This window comes from Bradysia coprophila, unplaced genomic scaffold (assembly GCF_014529535.1).
Source record: "Bradysia coprophila strain Holo2 unplaced genomic scaffold, BU_Bcop_v1 contig_350, whole genome shotgun sequence".
In the NCBI taxonomy this organism is placed as follows: Eukaryota; Metazoa; Arthropoda; class Insecta; order Diptera; family Sciaridae; genus Bradysia; species Bradysia coprophila.
This window is the reverse complement of record NW_023503608.1, coordinates 8,086,873-8,095,792: the sequence shown is the minus strand read 5'-3', so window position 1 is coordinate 8,095,792 and position 8,920 is coordinate 8,086,873.

Below are 8,920 nucleotides of genomic sequence, written 5' to 3'. Positions count from 1 at the left end.
CCTATCAAATTAATTCAAGTATAAATCTAATCGCCCGCATAATACAGAGTTCTGTAGAGTACAAATATTTCTCCGACAGAAAATTTTGTCAAATATCTGCATAGTATAGGTTACTCTGGATACTGAGGTAACAATTTTGTGATAAAGCAAACTCTCAAGTGTGTTTTTGAGCAACTTGTTCTTGTAACTGTCTTTTTGACAAATGTAGAGTCTTTATATCCGAAATGAAGTCGATGTATACCTTAGAGTAATTACACCTAGAGAGGAAATTACGAACAGAATTACGTAAAATTTGTGGTCCCAACATGAAAAACGTAATATTTGATAGTGTGAGTTTTTCCCTACTAAATTGGTGGGCAAATAAGCTCCATTTTAAGAAGTGATTCATACTTTTAAGCAATTTACCTATCAAATTAATTCAAGTATAAATCTAATCGCCCGCTAATACAGAGTTCTGTAGAGTACAAATATTTCTCCGACAGAAAATTTTGTCAAATATCTGAATAGTATAGGTTACTCTGGATGCTGAGGTAACAATTTTGTGATAAAGCAAACTCTCAAGTGTGTTTTTGAGCAACTTGTTCCTGTAACTGTCTTTTTGACAAATGTAGAGTCTTTATATCCGAAATGAAGTCGATGTATTGTATACCTTAGAGTAATTACTCTAAGATGTATACATTTACACTTGTCGAAAAACATTTACCGACGCAAGTTGCTCAAAAAGCCACAAATGAGTTTGCGAGTATCACAAAGTAGTTTCCGGGTTAATGAAGTACGTAGCAGCTTCCAATGTATTCTGGTTTACTACCTGCCCCATGCGAAAGTTGATTTCCACATAGGGAAAGGGAAAGGAAAAAAATTAACCCAATAGTCCACATTTTCAAATGGAAGTAATTTTTATCTAGAATAGTGATACCCTACTGAACTTTTTCATCCTGGAGTACATAACATCTTGTTGCTAAGACATTGGTGTTCTCATCTCTTGCGCAAAACTATTCCGGTGAAGTTTCAACTGAAAATCGGTCGATTCAAATTTGTTCGATTCTACAAAATGAAAATAAAAAATCTTTCACAAATCGACCATAATCACAAAACTTTCAATTTTTAAGCACTAGTTAAGGGCTCCCCATAAATAGAGTGTGCACTATTAGAATGGTCCCTAACGAGTGCTTAAAAATGGCAAGTGGTGGAAATGAGGAAAAAGGAAATGTGGGTCTGAAAATCAACTTTTTTACCTTGCGCACTACTCCGAGGTCAAGATTTAAAAATCAATAATGACCTCTTTTTTCAAGTCAATTCCAAAAAAAGTTTGAAGACTCGTTTTTATAAGTGTTTTTGTAAGTATTTACTATTTTTTAGTGAATTTCAGGATGACAAAGTAATAAAGTATGCAAATTTAACTAATTTGACAATAAAAAATCGAAATTGACGCTTTAGATTCAGAATTTCTCAAATTTCTCAAATTTTAGAAATTTGAGAAATATTTCAGAAATTTAAGAAATTTGAGAAATTTTAGAAATGGCATTTTTGAAAAATAGGCCCTGCCTAGGGAAAACAAAATAATTGGTTTAAGTTTCAAAGGCATGTAAAATCCATTACATAACTCGGGATAAAAATAAAAATTCTCGTTTTCGTGTGTTTATTGACCTCAGCCTCACCTCGGATCAACCAAATTCACACTAGAACTCTAATTATCAACTTCTTATCTCTTCTATGTAAATAACTGTTGATCAACGGAGGCGATAATTATTTTCTCACTCCAGCGAAAACTTCGGATGCCTTTGTTGGGAAAAACGTTGTGTGTGTAAACCTCGGGAAAAGAGAGGAAAATTTCATTTTGTCAGCTCTGACACAAACAACTACCTCGAAATTAAATTTCCAACTTTTTTTCCCTAGGGTAACAAATAACTATCATTCAACGGTATGTTTCGCTCAGCAGATAAATAGGACTTTATTACATGTTATCAAAATTTGTTTTGCTTTGTTGTTGAGTAAAATTTGGTTCGATTTCGTCCATTCGCTTTTGTTGTCTTTGTTTCGAAACATGGATCGAAAATAGCTATATTCTGTACGTGTATCAATACACGACATTAACAGAAGCTTTAAGCTAATGACTGGTCTGTAGAAAAATATTTGCTGACGGTCTTTTTTTAATTAAGTTAAATCTTTCTTAAAACATGAAAAACTCCTTCATACCAATTAATCCCTTGTAGATTCAGAAAATCAAATATTTAAAGATAAAGAAAAAAAAAACTAACATGAAGCATACACCAACGTAACCATCCTAAAACAAACTTTAAATTATTAAAAACTTCAGTCATTATCCCTTAAAAAATACTTTCTCAACAAAATTAAAATAAACAACATCAAAGGACCGTAAATCTCTTTTTAGGCTATTGCTTTTACTTAATCCAAATTGGTTCCATTAATTTCAATTAAATCGTTTCATTTTCTTCTTCTTTTTTTATTTTATTTTAACATTTCCCAAAATGGTTTTTTCTCGTTCTAACGATTCTCATAAATAACACACATAAATAAATTGTGTTTGCCGTTACATTATACATATATGAAAATGTGTACATATGAGGAGGGGTTGATTTAGTTAAATTTTGAACAATTTTCAGTTCAGTTGTTGAATTTGCAGTTTAGTTTTCATATTACGAAACAATATAAAATAGAGGAAAAGTTTCAGGCGGTATTGCGGGAGACCCGTACGTACGACATATAAAAACAGGTTTTCTATTCTAGAAGCGTTGCGCATTTGGCCACACTCAAAACGTTTTCCAGTCACACTCATGGCTACATGGTTTTACTCACTAACCCCCGGAAAATGAGTCATTACTTCATTGACAAGAGCGTTAAAACTCATTTCCCGAAAGCTTATTGAGTAAAATAACTTACGTAATTGAGTAGAGCTTTGGTATTTTCCTTGTGTTTGTGTATTCCTCGTCTTCAACTCGAGCTGCAAACACCACTATTGGCAAAACAAAAAGTTGTAAACAAGGACGAAATCTACTGTTATCACTGTCAAGCGCGTATTACATCCTTCTAAGAATTTGTAGGAATAAGTATCAGATGGGGTGTATGGTGTAAACCTCAGTACAAAGTTGGATGCCGCTCACTGTATTATACCAATATCTTTTTGTTAAAAACGAGGTTGAAAATGTACGCGAAAGTCATCTTTACTTAAGATCCATCATTTATTCTCTTCAATTTGTCAAAGAAAGGATTTCAAGATTGTTAGCTTTAAATATCGAAAGATGACCGTGGCATGACGAATTTAAAATTTAACCCTTAATTAGACCAAATTCGTACTGAGGACTTGTAGTCGGGTGCGAGTTGTCTAAAAAAGCCGTTTCGCTCATATTGAATGTGAAAAGCGATTTTATGGTTGATTATAGTCGACCAGTAACTCGAATCGCGATGTTGGCAAGTTGGGATCGGCCTGGTTTGGTCTAGGGAGCCGACGCTGCCTAACACTTCTTCTCGCTCTACGAAATTTAGATTTTTGAAAATTTATTAAAAAATATAAAATGAAATATTTTTGACATGGTGTCTATTTTACACACTTTTTTGTATTGATGGGCGCCATCTTAAATTACAGCGCCACCTGCATACTTTTTCAATCATTTTTATTTTTCTCGTATGCAGAAAGGTTTAAAGGAACACAGGATTTTTTTCCCACTTAATTCGGATCAAAATTCAATTTTATAGAGCCGAAAGAAGTTCTAGCTAACGGCGGCTCCCAGCCCCAAACCAGGCCGATCCCAGCTTGCATTGCGATTCGAGTTCGTGGCCGACCCACCTACGATAATCAGCCATAAAATCGCTTTTGACGTTCAATATGAGCGAAACGACAACGCGCACCCGATTATTGTGTTTCGTTTAAGAAATTGGTTGCGTGACAAAGCTGTTTATCTGGACGACCAAAAGAAGTGGCTATGATTCAGAGGCCAAATCCTTTATACCACGAAATGCAGTGCAATAAAATCGAAAATATTTTCAGACACTCTAATCAATAAAAAATAAACTTCTGATGATCGTTTTCGAACGAATCTTAAAACCAGACATATTTTTATGACTTAAACCTAATGATGAAAAACAGTTAAAGCAATAATGGAACCGAAAACTCGTAAACTGAACTCAATTAAGAAACCCTTCAATAACATATTATATTCTCTGGGAAAATCTATTTTCTATATGACAATTTTACTTTGTTGAAATTTCGTTCATGACACAAACTTTACAGCATAATACAAAAATATATATAAATACACACCATCCACCATCTCAATACATAAAATATCCTCAGTCATAAGAGACTATAATATTCCAACCCAAGTCTTCCACTTAAACTATACTCAAGTCTCAAACTATGTTGTTGTGTAAGCCTTTGGGGAGTTTTGAAGAGTGTATACGGCTTATGTATGAGTTGTAACAGCAGTGGCTTGTCTATGTTATGTTGTTCATAAAAGAGGATATCTTATAGGTCGGAGTTTATCATTAAGATGATAAGGCCGATGTTAAGTGGATCAAGGGAATTATTGTATGAAACATCACGCTAATGATTTATTAGATTATCAGTGTTATCATCCACCAAGATTCTTAACCTTTTATTTCAGATAAAACTATATATACAAGTTGAGGTGTAGTTACACATGTATATGCCGGGTATAATGGCAACCACTATATTTGGCCGCCGAGAAAATCTGCTGTGTAATAATGAAATTCGTCATATAACTTTCGAAATAAATGATTATCATTACGTGTAGGCACAAGAAAAAAGAATAAGAAGAAATAAACAGGAAAAGGATACACGATGGAAGGAAAGTTTATGAAAGGTGAACTATTTTCTGTTGTCCGTATAGTACTAAACCTATTTTTGTCAGTGTATCTGTTGGCTTGCTTTCATGTTGTTCTTGTGTAATACGAGCCATGAAAATGATTAATTGGAATTATGGATTGTCGATATTTGAGATAACCGACTAATTGAATATTTTCCCAGCTTGAAGGTTATGGTAACCCGAAAAGGTTCATGACCGAACCGGATTATGTTCGGTTTAGATGAGAAAATAAATGAATTTGAATTTTGTATTACTTACTCGTAGTATTCGGTCTGTGTAATCCGTTCCCCGAGTTGTTGATTGAAAGCTAAAACGAGCAGACTACAGACAGGCCACATTATTAATCATGATCTTCCGTCAAATATAGTATTTCAAGGCCAATTCATTTTAAGTGCTTTAGGGGTTAAAAATAGTACATTACTGTCTCGCTGGGATATTTGTTGTTGAGACGTGTGGGAAGTTTGTGCTTCAAGCGGAAGACGAGGATTAAATCCCACACGTCTCAACAGCAAAGATCCCAGCGAGACAGTACGGTGCTTTGTTTGCTTGCGGCCCGAAAATGCGAAAAACGGAACTTGGACGATACAGCAATAAAACGTTCTCTAGCCGCAAGCAAACAAAAGAATTATCGAATCAGGAAATTAGCTGTGAAAGATACAAAGCAAATGACGGAAGAGCATTGACTAGAAAGTTTGGTATTTCTTTTTCCTACCATTAGTTGATCAAAGGCGAGGTTGAGGTTTGTGTTACAGTGGTTTTCGGGCTAAAGTCGAAATGTGAAATAGGTATTTAGCTAAAAACGCATTTAGCACTGAGTTGCATACAACGTTTTTCTCAAAAAACAACAGAAGTTTCACTTTTCATCACTGAGTTGAGAAAATAGGTATTTATACCTCCGAGTGGCAATAGTTATTTTCACAACTCAGTGACGAAAAGTAGGAATTTCAGTGCTAGAGCGCAGGTCAATAAGAAAAGCATTTTTTTGTCAATGTAATGGCATAGTGACGAAAAGCAAAATCTTCGTTGAATTTTTTTTGTGAAATGTTTTTTAGACACACGATGTGTATTTTCACACTTGGCCTACGGCCACCCATCTAGTGCATATGTTCACTCTGTGGTATATATAGCTATTATCTCATACCGATATAGTCTTATAAAACGACTACAGAAAACGTGTGTTAGCAATGACTACTCCAACGCGTCAATGCATACGCTCCCACATAAGAAAAAGATCTTAAGATAATTGCAAATCTCTTTCAATTTCCTAGATGAGAATTGTTAATTCTGCAAACAGAAATTTGTTCACAGTAAATGCCTCCCATGGCGCTATTTAGAATATGCTAGACAATTCATTGTACATGTCTACGTGTGTATAGAAGTACCTATTACACAACAGCATCAAGTACATTTATACGGAGAGAAGATAAGTGAAACGAATATTATTTGGACCTTCGTGACTTACCACATGTTTTACAATTGTAAATTACATTTATATGGCCATACACAATCATTAAAATGGAATGTGGGACCTGTTGAATAGTACAATTCACCAGGTGCGCAAAGCCGTACATGTGTTTGTGCCGAATGAGAAACATCTATCTGTGGGTGTTGAAAAATTGATTGCTTTCATTGTCACTTTTCATTAGAATTTTGTACATAAGGATGTACATATAGGTATGTACTTACAGATCTACCAATGGCATCGCTGTAACCGTAAAGTTAGACAATAACAAATATCTCAGAATCCATTTGACAAGTTCTAAATGCTCTATAGGTTTTTTAGGCACAGAATTAAAAACAGATGGCGTTGCTTCCGCGGTTGGAAACAAGGCCATCTGTTATTACCTCTTTGCTTCTACTGTTTTCTTCTATCAGTTATACGAAAGTCTACTTTAGAGGCAGTTTCTAAAGACGATAGTATTAGGTCTAAAGTTCTATTTAAAGTTCACCAGAATCACCAGACCAGATATGTCTTCTCAACCTTCACTAACCACTTGGGGATTGACTGATTTCTCAACATATTTACATTTTCCTATAAAGTAAGCCAGATGACTCGACCACCTAACGTACCAACAGTTTTTTAAACCTGATAGCGCTAGAAAACTTGTTGTGACATAAACGACATACAGGTAAGTAAAAGAAACGTAAAATTTTGATTGTTTCTTTATTATCGTGAAAATCGTGAAAATCGATAGTCATAACGCGACATCGAATTCTAATGACAACAATAATGATGAAGAAGACTAACATCACTGACAGAACTCGAAACTAATTCAATCAATCGAAATTTCTCTTTCACACACAGCGTAAAAGAATCTTTTAAAAGTAATGTAAGTAACAATACACATTAGGTAGGTACCTTCAAGCGAACATTTTCATGTACATGCTGTCGATTCAATCTTCGCAATATAAACTTATTGATCTCATTTAATTAAATTTACTAGTGGCTTTTGTATTCACGGTGAATTTAACATTCTGTTGCCATTTTATAGAAATTGCGATTGGAATGGATAATGGGATCGTTGCTGTGTATACATATATAGCACAGAACTACCTTTCGTTTTTGCTCAAAGCTCTATACCTTAAATTCCTATACACCTTTCATTCCAATAAAACCCTATCTCCATCTATGTATAGGGTTCTTATAAACCATAAAATATAAAGAAGATTTTCGCATTTCCATTGTATAACACACATTGCAAAACATACAAAAACGTATGAATGGAGCAAAATTACAGTCGGTAAATAACAAATTGGCTTATATGAGATTTACCACCCAATAAATCTTTTTCGGGGAAAATTTACATTAAAACAAAAGATTAGTCGTTCGTTTCTTATTGCATGCATTGCTATATAGATGGGTGTTCAAAAAAAAAATTGTTTTCAAAATGAAAACCGAAATATTGAGGTGTTAAACCAGTTGTTGTGAATATGAAATTGCTAATTAAATTTAAGGATTATTTATGGTTGTTAATTTGCGGTCGAAAATCAATTTATCAGAACGACGTGTGTTCTTGAGGGAATGTGCGATAATATCAATAATAATAATTCAATAACTTTGTAAGAGGATTTCGATTGTATCACAGTCACAAAGATTGATTGGTAATTTGTTTGGTGAGCATTTCTATTGTCTCTGGAAAATGATAATTTTAAGAAGGATGCCGGCACAAGAACTAAACTCAAGCTTAAATTAAGACAATGGCTAAAGCTTCTGTAACTTGAAATGTCTCGAGATTTGTGGATGCTTATACTTGTATCCTGTTTACTCTAATGAAATTGAATTATGGTTGTCCCGTCCAACTCTAATTTATGGTAATTTAAAGGGTACTGAGTGAAGTAAGTATGAAAGATTACGCTTCCACTTAAAATTGTAGCGACTTCCTCATTATCGTCAGCAACGAAAAGAATAAGCGAGGAAATTGAAATATTGAAGTAATAGATTTTGAATCAAACAGCAGAAAAAGTACATAACTTTAACCAGTTCCACTACTTTGACCGTATTCTTTCCTTCTATCTGAACAGACAAAGAAGGTAATTCTGTCAAAGTGGTGTAGCTAGCCAAAGATCATTACTATACTAACTTTCTTAAACCAAAACAACGCAATTTGACACACCTTTACCATAACTTGTTTTCTAAAATAAAAGTATTTTTCGTTGTCTTAACTATAGATTAGATCCCAATTTTCAATAGATTACATGTTAAAAAGCTTCAGTCTATATAAAAATTGTGTTTCATTGTTGAAATCGATAGACTCAATATTATAGTGCTAATCAGTATTTTCTCCATTTCAGGGTCGGAAATATCTGTAGAGTCGAAGAGCGGTGGGTATTTCACGTCGTTGCGCCAATCTAGGTTACCGCCTTCTCTTGGAAAGGCTGACATTTGGGGTAAATGAAAATGTCAGGATACACATTTTTTGGAGTTTTATACACGAAAAATTTAATCATCAATTAATTATGATCAGATTCAGATCAGATCAGATCAGATTTAATTACTAAACACTCATGCATACTAGAAGATCTGACGAAGAAAGGAAGAAAACACAATACTACAACACAGATATAATCATCTGTTA